This window comes from Paramisgurnus dabryanus, chromosome 15 (assembly GCF_030506205.2).
Source record: "Paramisgurnus dabryanus chromosome 15, PD_genome_1.1, whole genome shotgun sequence".
NCBI classification, from domain to species: Eukaryota; Metazoa; Chordata; class Actinopteri; order Cypriniformes; family Cobitidae; genus Paramisgurnus; species Paramisgurnus dabryanus.
In genome coordinates this window covers 14,738,642-14,751,437 of record NC_133351.1, presented here as the reverse complement: position 1 = coordinate 14,751,437, position 12,796 = coordinate 14,738,642, and the positions used below count along the sequence as shown (strand labels likewise).

General features: G+C 37.1%; 1 protein-coding gene across 1 annotated transcript in view; it reads left to right on the top strand.

Annotated features, from left to right (window-relative positions):
• itgbl1 (integrin, beta-like 1) overlaps positions 1-12,796 on the top strand; it is a 61,901-nt gene that overhangs the window by 28,355 nt on the left and 20,750 nt on the right. The window lies entirely within an intron of this gene.

Below are 12,796 nucleotides of genomic sequence, written 5' to 3'. Positions count from 1 at the left end.
GACCAAAATGTGGTGCTTTGAGCGGTGACTGCTATCATACAGTAAATGGGTTACAATTTCTCATTGGTTTCTCATCAAGTGTAAAAAGGGCCTGACTTTGATTTTTCATTTACATTATAATATGAAATGTGGGCAAGTGATTTTGGACCCATGCAATTATATACATCCGCCCATCCTTTCTTTGCAAGACTGTCCTTCAAAATAATGACCTGATAATTTGTTTTGCAAACACCATAATAGGACGTCAAGGTAGGTGTAAGGGATTAGTGCTCTCTAGCAGCCAGTAGCTTATACAACCTGTAGTTACGTTTTAAGTTTTGTCGTAAGATTAGACGCGTTTTATTTTCTCCATTTGTAAATGTAGAAATAGTTTCAAAAACATTTTAAAGGTATTTTGGAGCATCTAACCTCACCCTTACCCTAAACCCAACCAGTTCTCAACCATATAAACAGAGCATGCAAGTAAAAGTACACTAACAGGTATTTATTTATTGCATAAATTTAGTAAAAATAACAGTATAAAAGTATTACAAAAATTTGTGTTGCGAACCTTTGTTAACTAAAGCCATACGTTCACTAATATGTATGTAACCCTGGTTCCATGAGAAGGGAACGAGACGCTGCGTCTCCCTTGCCATACTACCGACATACATGTACACCCGCTTCAGCATATGCAAGATAAAGTAGGCGTTCCTTTCCTCTGTATTTATGCTCTCGGGCTTCCGCCTATGATGTCACGCCCAACCATTGGTCGAATATGATATACATACTCAGACGCCGTCACACTGTAGGCGTCCCACATAGCGTCAGCTCTCTGATGCAGCGTTGAAGTTCCCTCGTAAGGGGACCATGAATGCAACGTGCACTCACGACAGCCAATAGCGCTTCACATATTTAGCTGATGAAATGCTGCATTTAGTCAGGAGACACACGAGAGCCTATGCTATTTCACAATTAAAGCTAACGTATCATCACTTCTTCTGGCAGCTGTTTTTAAACGAGTGTACATGGATCTGATATCTACAGCAGAGTGTGATCACTTTTGTGTCTTTTCTTCATATAAATCGATCATTTGACCTCAGTACACATATAGGCCTAATAAAATTTGACATAAATGCCTGAATAGTGTAATGTGTTTTATAAATACAAAGAATCCTGGCATTTTAAATTAAAAATCAACCGCCCAAAGGAATAGTTCACCTAATAAAAAATCTGTCATCATTTACGCACTCTTTTTGAGAAATATTTGTGACCAAACCATCGTGGACCCTATTTACTTCAATACTATTCTTTTATCCTACTATGGAAGTGAATGGGGTCCACAAACAGTTTGGTTACAAACATTTCTCAAAATAAATTTGTAACAACATGAGAGTGAGTAAATTATGAAATAATTTTAATTTTGGGGTGAACTATCCCTTCAAGCAAAATTATATCCCAATATATAATTTCATCATACCCTATTATATTACGTTTCACCTGCTGCCGGTAGAGGCGCTAATTTAGTAAATGCATCTGTTGGTCATATTTTTCGGAATGGACAAATGACCAAAACAATTCTACTGTATGGGTTGGAGAATAGGTTGTTCTTTGCAGGATAGCAAGAGATGGACCCTACAGTATGTATACAGTAAATATTAAATAACCTCAATACATTTAAATGTATGCATCTGGCAGATACTTGTATTCAAATCAGCTTATAGTGCATTCTAACTACATTTATTTTTTATATCAGTATGCGTGTTCCCTGAGGATCAAACCCATGATTTTTTGCATTCCTAATGTATTGCACAACCAATTGAGCTACAGCAATCATATATATCCTTTGCAGGATTGCAAGAGCTGAAGCATATATACACTATGTATACAGTATATATTAATTACATTAACATTTAATCTTAACATACACTAGTCAACATTAGTGGATCAAAACCAATGTCTTAAAACCAATACCCAATATCCATTCTTGTTTTAAGACAAATTTGATGAAGGTTTTTAATCCACTTCAAATGTTGACTAGTATATTTAAAATGCATGCATCTGACAGGCACTTATCAAAGCAACTTATAGTGCATTCTACCTACATTAATTTTTTATATCAATATGCATGTTCCCTAAGGATTACACCTATGACATTTGCGTTCCTTTAACGTAATGCTCTACCAATCGAGCTAGAAGAACAATAGTTTGCTTTGAGTATTAGTAATGGTCTTCACCAACATTATGACTCTTGATAGAATGAATAAAAATTACTTTGACTGTTTCGAGAACCATTCCCGTCTTCCCAGCAGAATCACAAAGTGAAGCCCTATAATAATAATTTTGTTTTTTTGAGTGAGGTGATAATTTTACTTTAATGGACGCTGTGCGCACTTGTTTTTTAAATGACTTCCGCCCCCATACTCCAGCTACACATTGAGTATATAATATAACTTATCTCTTTTAAAACCAAATCGTTTTCACTGTAATGGCTGTCTCTGGGTTCAAGACGAGTGCACATAATTAAATTCACTCAGGGTTTTCTCAAAAACTTTTTCCATCTGTCTCTGCAAGCAGTAGTTTAGTTTGAAGCACTGACAGAAGCCTGTTTATTTGACCTGAATAAATACTAATGCTTCTCAATGCTGGTTGTAGGCAATGCCAACGATGATGACAATACATACAGGTACAGATATGTACACATCCGGAATACGCACTGTTTACAAAGATGTATTTTATTATTATCCCAGTGACAACTTTTGTACCTTTTGTGTTTTATTCAAAGAGACACAAATGTGCGAATAAGAGAAGAATCAAGGTTTTATATACTGTAGTAATTTTTGTGTGTCCCTCTCTTATGGTTTAACTTGGCTTTCGCCACTGAACACCTGAAATAACACAAAGGGCCCTATTTTAACGATCTGAAACGCAAGTGCGAAGCGCAACGCGCAAGTGAGTTTGTGGGCGGATCCTGGGCGCTGTTGCTATTTTCCCGGCGTGACAAATAACTCTTGCGCCGGGCGCAAATCAATAAGGGGTTGGTCTGAAGTAGGTTCATTATTCATAGGTGTGGTTTGGGCGTAACGTCAAATAAACCAATCAGAACGCTATCCAACATTCCCTTTAAACGCAAGGGCGCAAGTTCCATGGCGGGTTGCTATTATTATGACGGATTTACCACGCGTACACCAAGAGCGGTTTACAGCCGAGGAGACCCACGTTCTTGTAAGAGCAGTCAAAGACAGAGAAGTTGTTTTGTATGGGGATAGGAGAAACCCGCCCAAATCAGCGTCGGTTAAACAGGCGTGAGAGGAAATAGCCACAGTCTAATCAGCTGACATCCCCATCGTTGCGCCAAGCGCTACAATGATGTCAGGAGACGGGGGAATCCCAAGCTTGCCAGCATAAATCGGGCACACTGTGTAACGGGAGGTGGATCTGCCTCTACACAGACGCCAGCAGAGGACATCGCTGCGTCCACCCTCACCGCTGAAAGGGTTTGGGGGCTTTGAAATTGGACCCAAGAAACGCAAGCAAGGTCCAACCCCAAAGTACTCTTACAAATCAAGTTCATATACATTAAGGTTTCTTATGAAACATTTTAATTATTATTTACATAAAATAAACGTAATACAGCCACACAACAAACTTATGAAAATATTTTAATCGTTATTTGCATGAAAATTTTTAACGCAGCCACACAATAAATAAAACTATCACCACAATGCTCACCACTATGATTCCCCTTATCTCGTGTATTAATATTTTTAAGTGTAACAGTTTATGATTTGCAAAAATAACTGTTGCATCTGTGTAGATTAGATGCAAAGTGTATGCGCGTTGTGCACGCTATACATTATGGTCAAGCATGTGCCCTTAAAATAGCATATTGAACAACGCGCAACACGCCACTGACTTTAAACTTTTTTTCTGAACCGCCCAGGGAGGGCAAGTTTATTCCCTAGTTTGCCGACGTGCGTCTGTGGAGGGAAAAACCCGCTGGGCGCCGGTGCAAAATACGAATGATGCATGCGTCACTGACAAAGTCAATTGCGCTGGGTGCAAGATAGGGCCCAAAGTGTTGTGTTACAGCAGCCTGTAGTTAAACTTTTAAACATATCTTTTGTTTGTGAGTTATGTCCCTTTAATTAAAAAATAAATGATTAAATTGTAACTACGTCTCACCACACAAGAATAAATTCATTAGCTTTCATTCATAGCAGTTCCTTTGTGTTATCTTCTTAAACCCCTTCAACCAAATGATGGATTGGAGTGTGCCGAGGCTTAATAATTAACAGGCAAGAAATAAAAAAATAATAGAATTCCTGGAAGAATTCCTTATTGTTTATTTATTGCAACACTCATTTGCATAATTCCTTTACCAAACAACGCACACAGCGTATGCAAATAAATAAGGCACAAAATGGTTATCGTCAGTCGCAAATGATTTTAAGTGAATTTCCTCACTAAATGCTGAACTGGTAGCAGATCCTGCCACTGTGTGATACTATTGAACTGAACTCATGGCCTTTACACTCCAGCATCAATAAGCCATGGATTCGCTGTCCTTCCTTACTGAGCACGTGCATTATGAGATGCGCTCACCAAATGATGATTTATACATCTGTTTACGTAGACTTTCACTCATGATTGAAGCAAAAGGTCTACTGGCTACATCCATTATCCTGACAGCAGGTAATTACCCAAGTTTCCTCCATTATGAATTTCACTCTTTAAAAGGCACTGTCAGCCTGTTTGTATGAATGCAAATATTTTTAAACTGCGCTGTGGAAAAGCCCCATACTGTATGAGGGATTCCCATATCACACAGAAATTGCAAGGATTCATGAGGCTATGTGCAAACCTTACTGTATATGTGGCCTAGTTAGGAATGATGTGAGGCTGTAAACTGGAAAGAAAGAAAGAGACCGTAAGCCTGGTATATCCTCCGGGAAACACCTGTTCTAAAGTCTTTTTGCTAAAGTTGAAAAACCCTTTACTGTAGACACATTGATTCATTCAGCAATCTCCATATGCTGAGATCTTCACGTCTACAATTTGACACTGAATGTTATATACAGTATGATGCATCCTACACCATTTACACATTTGGCAAGCTATGCATTTCATCAATATGTGTGTTTGCTGGGACTGAACCCGTGACTTTTTGTGTAGTTAGTGCAATGCTCCACCAACTGAGCCACAGGAATACATCCTACCTGTACGTCATGGCTGTTTTTATTGTATATCCTGCTATTAGAAAAGCAACAAATGTGTGATTGCAGTTGTTGGAAGCAAGTGAGTGTTGGTTTTTACACTATTCATTAGCTCACTAATGCTCTGTATAGATTACCATGCAGAGCCCGTATACAAAGAATGCATCTTGATTAAACATGCACAGCAGCAATCATTCAACACTCCCAACCGTCTTACAGGAGAGGGGAAAAGAGGAGTAATTTGCCACACAGATGTTGACTGATATCCAGTGTGATGAGCGATCTTTTAAAGCAAATCAGCAGAATTAGGGCTGATTGCAATCACTTCCTCTGAGTTTGATCATGGTGGCTTTCTCTGGTGCACCCAAGGGCCAAGTAGTCTTTCAGTCTGGAGTGAATGTAGTTTCTGAATGTAGCAAATTGGTACAATAGTGCATACGTACAGTGTTGTACAATTGATTTTTTTCTCATTACAAATTATATTATTTGCATAACAATTTCAGTGAATTCCTCCACAATTGTGTGCGAAATAATTAATTAATTTATGTATCAAATTTACCCATTTGAGTTTTGATGTAGTAAGCAATATTTATTGCCCATATATAATATTTCTTTGAAAAAAATTTAAAATCAAAAAGTTTTGGATTTTTACTGCATACAGTATGTATATCCGTTAGAAAAACAAATGGGCAATGCAAATGTCAACCTTATTATAAAAAGTAAAGTTTCAATTTATCCAAGTTTATGCAAAGTTCAGAATCGTCACGTCCAGTGCCGCGTTAAGCCTTTGTAGGGCCCTTGGCTAATGCAGCTTTGCCATCCCCCAAATGTGCAATCAAACAAACACTGTATATATGCGCACATAATCGTGAAATAAAAATAAACACAAAGCGCACCTCACAATCCCAAAGTAGGCTAAAATTATGTAAATAAATTAAACAATATTATCAAGTTATAATCTTACAAATCAGAAACATCTCAGAAAATAACATGTGTGGTGTACCCGTTAAAATATTATTACTGCAGTAAAAGAGTTTATTTTGATCATGGTGTCACGATCGTTGGATAATTCTGAAATTCGGATAATTTGTGTTTGATTGTGTACTGTATACTCAAACTCTAAAGACAGCAATGTGAGAGATTGACTGAGAAATCGAGAGACCGCGGCCTTGTACAAAAGTGGAAATTATCGATGTTATTTGAAGTCGGCTCTTAAAGGGGACAGAGAATGAAAATGTATTTTTACCTTGTCTTTGTTGAATAATGGTAGTCTACCCGCATTCACGAATATACAAAAAGTGCTAAACATGCTAAACATCTCAGTCTCATAGAAATTCCTCTTTTAGAAATTGTCCATAAATGCCCCTATTTGAATGGGAGCAAAAACGCACTGTTTTCGTGTCTGTATCTTTAAATGCAAATGAGCTTCTGCTCCTTCCTTACCAAAGAGACAATAAAGTGCCGCACGGATGACTTTTATTTAGGCTAACCCGGAGGTGGGGGGATACTGGTTCCCTTGCAAGAAACCCATACATTTTTCCCATAGACTTTTGGATAATCGCCAAAAATAAGCTCAGTGTTTATCAAATGTTTATGACACTTACACGTTTTGTCCAACAAGTTAGTCTTCACAGAAGAACACAACTTTTATGACTTTTGAAGTCAAAATTCAGGTTTTCATATTTCTAGTAAACACATTTACACTTCAAAATTCATAAAATTTGTTGGACAAGACACATAAGTGTCTTCAAAGGACAATTTCGGTATATTACACTTAAAGCCCTGTTTTCAGATTGTTTATGATGAAATAGAACGGTTTTGACTAAAATTTCGACATATGATGCTGGCCCGAGAATTTTCGGGTGTTTCTTGAATCACCTCCCACCTCTATAATGGCTTTATAGGTGCACTGGAACAATCCTTCCTAAAATCTATTAAACTTTCATTTTCAAAGACGTGAAACTCACCGAGTAGTCAGGGGTGTTCACTGATATGCTCACACAAAAAACGCTGCAAAAGACGCATTCCAACAGGTTTCATCGTAGTTTTGTCCAACTCCATTGACTTGTATTAGATGTGCTGTGAGGTACGGTATTACTCCGCGCCGGGAACTTTGTTTCTATTTTTGCAATTGGCAAAGGCGGATTATCGCCACTAACTGGGTTGGAGTGTCTATTATTCAAGCTCTCAACGGAAAAATATGCGAGTGTGAGGCGTTTAAAAAATAGGTCCACAAGTTTACAACGAATGCTAAAACACCTGTTGGAAAGCATCGTTTGCAGCGATTTTTGTGTGAGCATATCAGTGAACACCCCTGACTACTCGGTGAGTTTCACGTCTTTGTAAACGAAAGTTTCATGCATTATAGAAAGGATTGTTCCAGTGCACCTATACACCCATTGTATGGGCGGTGAAAAACAAACACCTGAAAATTCCCTGGGCAGCCGCATAATCGAAATTTCAGTCAAAACCGTTCTTTTTCATCATAAACACTCTGAAAACAGGGCTTTAAGTGTAAAATACCAAACTTGTCCTTTAACTTTTGTTAAACACAGAGCTTATTTTTTGCGATAATCCAGAGGTCTTTGGGAAAATTGAATGGGCATTCTGGTGAGAGAATCAGTGTCCTGTTAACTTCCGGGTTGGCTTTCCTGTGAATACAGTCTAAAACAATAGTATCTCATTAATAACATATTGTGTACAGCATACAACTCACTGAGGATGGAAACTGGTAATGCAGGACTGTGAGTAAATGGATGTGGGTGGGGCTTTATCAGTGTGACATCATATTAACAAGAGAATCAAAACGGCACGTCTAATAGACCCTTTTACTGTTTGTACACAATGATGACGTGGCAGCGTATGCGCACGCATTTAGGCAACGGAAGTATCGTAAGAATCAACAGTGAAGCAACACAAACAGTAAGTTATTTTAAAAAAATTGACTTTATCAACATTTTCAACACAGCTACCAGATCCGTGTACTATAGTGGAGTGGATAAAAGACGTTAGCAGATGGCCAAAAATAAAGTTGCCAGATACATATATACGTATATTAGTATATTATATTAGTGCAACCAAACGCAACAACGGGACATTTTGATGTTGAGAAACCGTTTTAATAAACTTTCTGAGTTGCTACCACGTTAGAACCAATGGGGAATAACACCACTTCTGTTGCCCAAATGCGCGCGCAGGCTATTTGATCACGTGAGCTGTAAAAGGGTCTATGAGACTGCATTGGTTTAATGGGGATTAAAAATGAAAGAGAGGACAGATTTTTTTATTGTAGGGTGGTTGTGTTTAGACATTCCCAAAACACATATTTGTCCAAACATATTTTTTGCGCACTTTTTCCTACAAAGTATGTTGTCTCCCCAATTGTATTGTCCTTTTTTGTCACATCCGTAACACATGCATGTTTCTCCCATGTAAAATGGAAAACTGCTATTATAGACTGATATGTTTCTGATGTCTGGAATCTATCATCACAGGTTTAAGAAAATATAAACAGATGGTTCAATAGATTTTGACTGCAAATGTCACACCCATAATGCTGGAATTGCTCAAATAATGAAAACCTGTCACATATTTTATTTTTACACTGTAAGGTCGGAAATAGTCCCTAGCTGTCACTAGGACAGTACCCGTAGAGGTCCTAATATGTACAATTTAGGTACAGATATGCCTACATTCGGTAACAATATGCACTCTGTGGTACCATTATGTGAACTCATATTTGAACACTTTATGGGCAAAGGTGTACTCATAGAAAAGGTACAGCTAGGGACCAATTTTTGACCAACTTTTTTTCTCACAATATATCCATCATAACATTTTATGAACAACAATACTGTTGAATTCTAGTGTGGGTTATGAGGTCAAGTCAAAGTTTATTTTCAAATACTTTAAGTGGTAACACTTAAAACAAATACGTTTCACTTACAGGTTCCAGCTTTCCCTTTTTACAGTGTAATGCAACTGAAAGCTTTTTCTGTATTTCATATTTCAATTATTTATTAAGGTTAAAAGACAACAACTGAAGAGAAACATATATGGAATATAAAAATGTACATGTAGTGCAAATGTTGTAATATGTCAATATGTCTTTTGGGGGGAAATCTATAATACTCTTATTTTCTTAATTTTTTCAAACTTGAATTCTTATCCTTAACTGTGGTAACTCCTGCCAAGCATTTCACTTCATGTTGTATGGATTTTATGATTTTGTAACTGTAAACAAAAAAATGGCACTTTGCAAAACAAATATGCGAAAAGAATTACAGCTTATATGTTTTCTTTATTTTTCTTGAATAGCACTGTGTCATTGTGACAGTTCCTGCTGCTGATTATAGTGGGCAGCACCTGAACACTGTACATTAGATGCCTTCAAATGCCACAACTCATTCTGTCCTCCATGACCTTTCATTACCTGTGCTGATTGAAGCCTTCCAAATGCTACACTATAGAACTGTCTGAAAGAAACAAAAGATCACAGAAGTGAAAAAGTGGTAAAGCCTACACAGTACCTTACCCCAGATCACTCTAATCATGACCAAGAGTTAACAGTAAATAGTACATTATGATTAATTTATCATTTCTTAAAGCATATTAAGCTACCTTGGTGTTTATAGCATTGGTATTTATTGACGTCTAGACAAGTAACAACTATCAGAATCTTAAAGTGGCCCAACTGTTAATGTTTTTAACATTTTATAATATTGTGTTTATAAAAGGAGTTTCACATTTCTGTTTCGTTTCTTAAATACTTTTCTCTTACTGTAGTGAATAACACCCTCTCTATATATACACATGCTTTATATTCATATATCCACACATACATATGAACCTCTGGTTCTTGGTGGCTCTTGACATTTCTTAATTGCACTTTAAAAAGCAGTGAGTCAAAACCTTCTCACCCTCTTTAATAGACTCATTTGCATGAACCTCTGTATTTGGCACAGCAGGTTTATGCTTCACGGGACACATCAGGATATGCTCAGCATGGCTCCAGCCCGCTTGTCATTAGTCTGTACAGCAACACTAATATCAATACAAGTCTGATTTCCATTGTCAAATTTGTGGCACATGAGCGATGCAGACTTGGTGTTCTTTTATCAACAGTCATTCAAAATATGCCCAGGAAAAAACGTCTACGTCCCAGTTCGCTTTCTGTCAAACCTAGTATTAGTATCCTAATAGCTTGTCCTACTGTAAGTTGTATATTGAATGAGCGAGCATGTACACCAAAGCATTTAAAAGCAACTAAAATGCCCTACCCAGTCTCATGAAATTATGTACCTATAGTCACGTAATTTTTTTATCCTTTTTCGAATCACGAATATCTGTTCATGTGTCATTGTTATGTATCGGTTACTCAACTGCTTTTTTTCTATTTTAAAACTATTGTCGCTTCGGTTAAGGGTTAGATTTGGTGTTTGCGTTAGGACGTCACTTTAAGTATTGGTTTATACTTTTTTTTCTGATTTATATTTATGATTTTTAAACCATTGTCGCCTGGCGTTGGGGTTAAAGTTGGGTTTGGGTAAGGATGTCATTTTATGTAAATCTAACCTAAACCGAAGCGACAATGGTAAGAAAATAGGACAAAACAGTTGAGTAACCAATACATGACAATGACCCATAAACAGAAATTTGTGATACGTTCACGAAAAACGTGGAAATTGGTGACAGTATTACGAAAAAGAATTACGTGACTATAGGTACGTATTTTCGTGTGACTGGGCTGGAAATGCCAGGTGGACGCCAAATGTGGGCAAACTAAAAATTTTAATTTAACTTACTTTTTAAAAATCTTTTATTACAGCACTCAAATCTTTCATTACAGTTCTTCTGTTTTGTTTATCAGTCGTTGTACAATGTGCTGGTTGGTTGTTGTGGTATTTGTCCCACCCCTTCTCCGCTGTGATTGAATGGCTGGGTGAAAAGGACATTTACAAGCTGAGCTTATAACCCAAAGTTGAATGTTTTTTTTTTAAATATCAAAATAATATCAAGTGCTAAATGCAGAAAAATGTGCAAGCAAACTTGGTGTACATGCCCCCTAAGTGCTCCTGTATAGCTTAGGGGTAGAGCATTGTGTTAGCACCCCAATGGGTCATGGGTTCAAACTCAGGGAACAAACATGCTGATAATAAAGGTATACCTTGTAAGGCATCACTTTGGATAAAAGCATACATACGCCCAATGCGTGATTGTGTCATTATTAATAAAGCATTTCTTGTGGATTATCTAAGCATGCAGGTTTTTTTCTGTGTTATGTGGTTATTTTTGTTTTTATTTTAGTAATGGTTTTTATTAATATTTGCATATTTGTCATTTTATTAGATTTTTTATTAGTTTATTTTTAACTAATATTGCTTAGTTTCCGTTTTGGATATTGTTTCAGTAATTTTTTTTTTCAGTTTTATGCTAAGAAAAATCAAATTTTTGTTTACTTTAAGTTTCTTAAAAGCTAATATTTAGGCCTATACTTTATTAACATACATGGTTTTAATAGTTTTTAAGTGATCAATCCCTGCTGTGTAAAATTCACAAACCGCTCCACAACAGTTTGTAGGTGGACCCAGAAATTACGTAATATTGAATTGTAAGGTTATAAATTCATAAAGAAATTTTCTTGGTTTACTGAGATGATGCCGAGATGGAGATCTCATTGTAACATCCGACAACTGGTGCCGCTCCCCGGACAGCATTTACTCTAAGTGGCAATCTCACTTTTTTTAAGCACCATGGTTGTAAACAGGGCTCCAGACTAACCTTTTTCACTAGGAGCACAGTGGCCCCCAACTGAAAATTTTAGGGGCACAACCAGAAAATTTTGGGGCACACACCGTAAATCAACATGCTAACCAAATATTCACATTTCTACTAATTTCCACTGTATTACTTATAAATACTTGAAGATAGATGCAGAAATTACAATGTGCTGTTTCAAATTCAGTGTCACATTTTATTGTGCACTTTTGAAAAAAAAGTCAAATTTACTGGTTGCACACGTGCGACTGGATGTAAAATTCAGTGGCACGCTCTCAAATTTTAGGGGCAAAATGCCACCATTTGGGGGCAGTCTGGAGCCCTGGTTGTAAATGTATGATAATGTAACTCTTGAAGATGAATTGGAGGTCATATTATTGGAAATTGATGAGGCCGAGGTGTTATGATGTTTAACAATTGAGAGGAACGGGGTTTTGTCTTGGCACCTGCATAAGCCCTGCAGCTCCCAGGATAATTGAACTTACCGGATGGCTGTCTTTCAAATATTGTGAAGGAATTAATTGTTTCGATTCGGACCAAAGCGCAGTACACGATCAGCGAGGGAGCCATTAATCACACTGATGCCTGTGCTGCTTTCTCAGTTTACACACATATAACCCCATCATCTCGTGTTAAAGCATATGGAAAAGATACATAGTCTCATACTGTATATGGGTGTGAAATCATTGAGTCTAGTGTGTCATGTGTCTGTTAATCTGTGTGCCAACCAATGTTTGCAGAATAATTGTTCACCTTAAAATGAAAATTCTGTCATCATTTAGACATATTCTTGTTTTTCTAAACTTGTATGAATTTATTTTTTC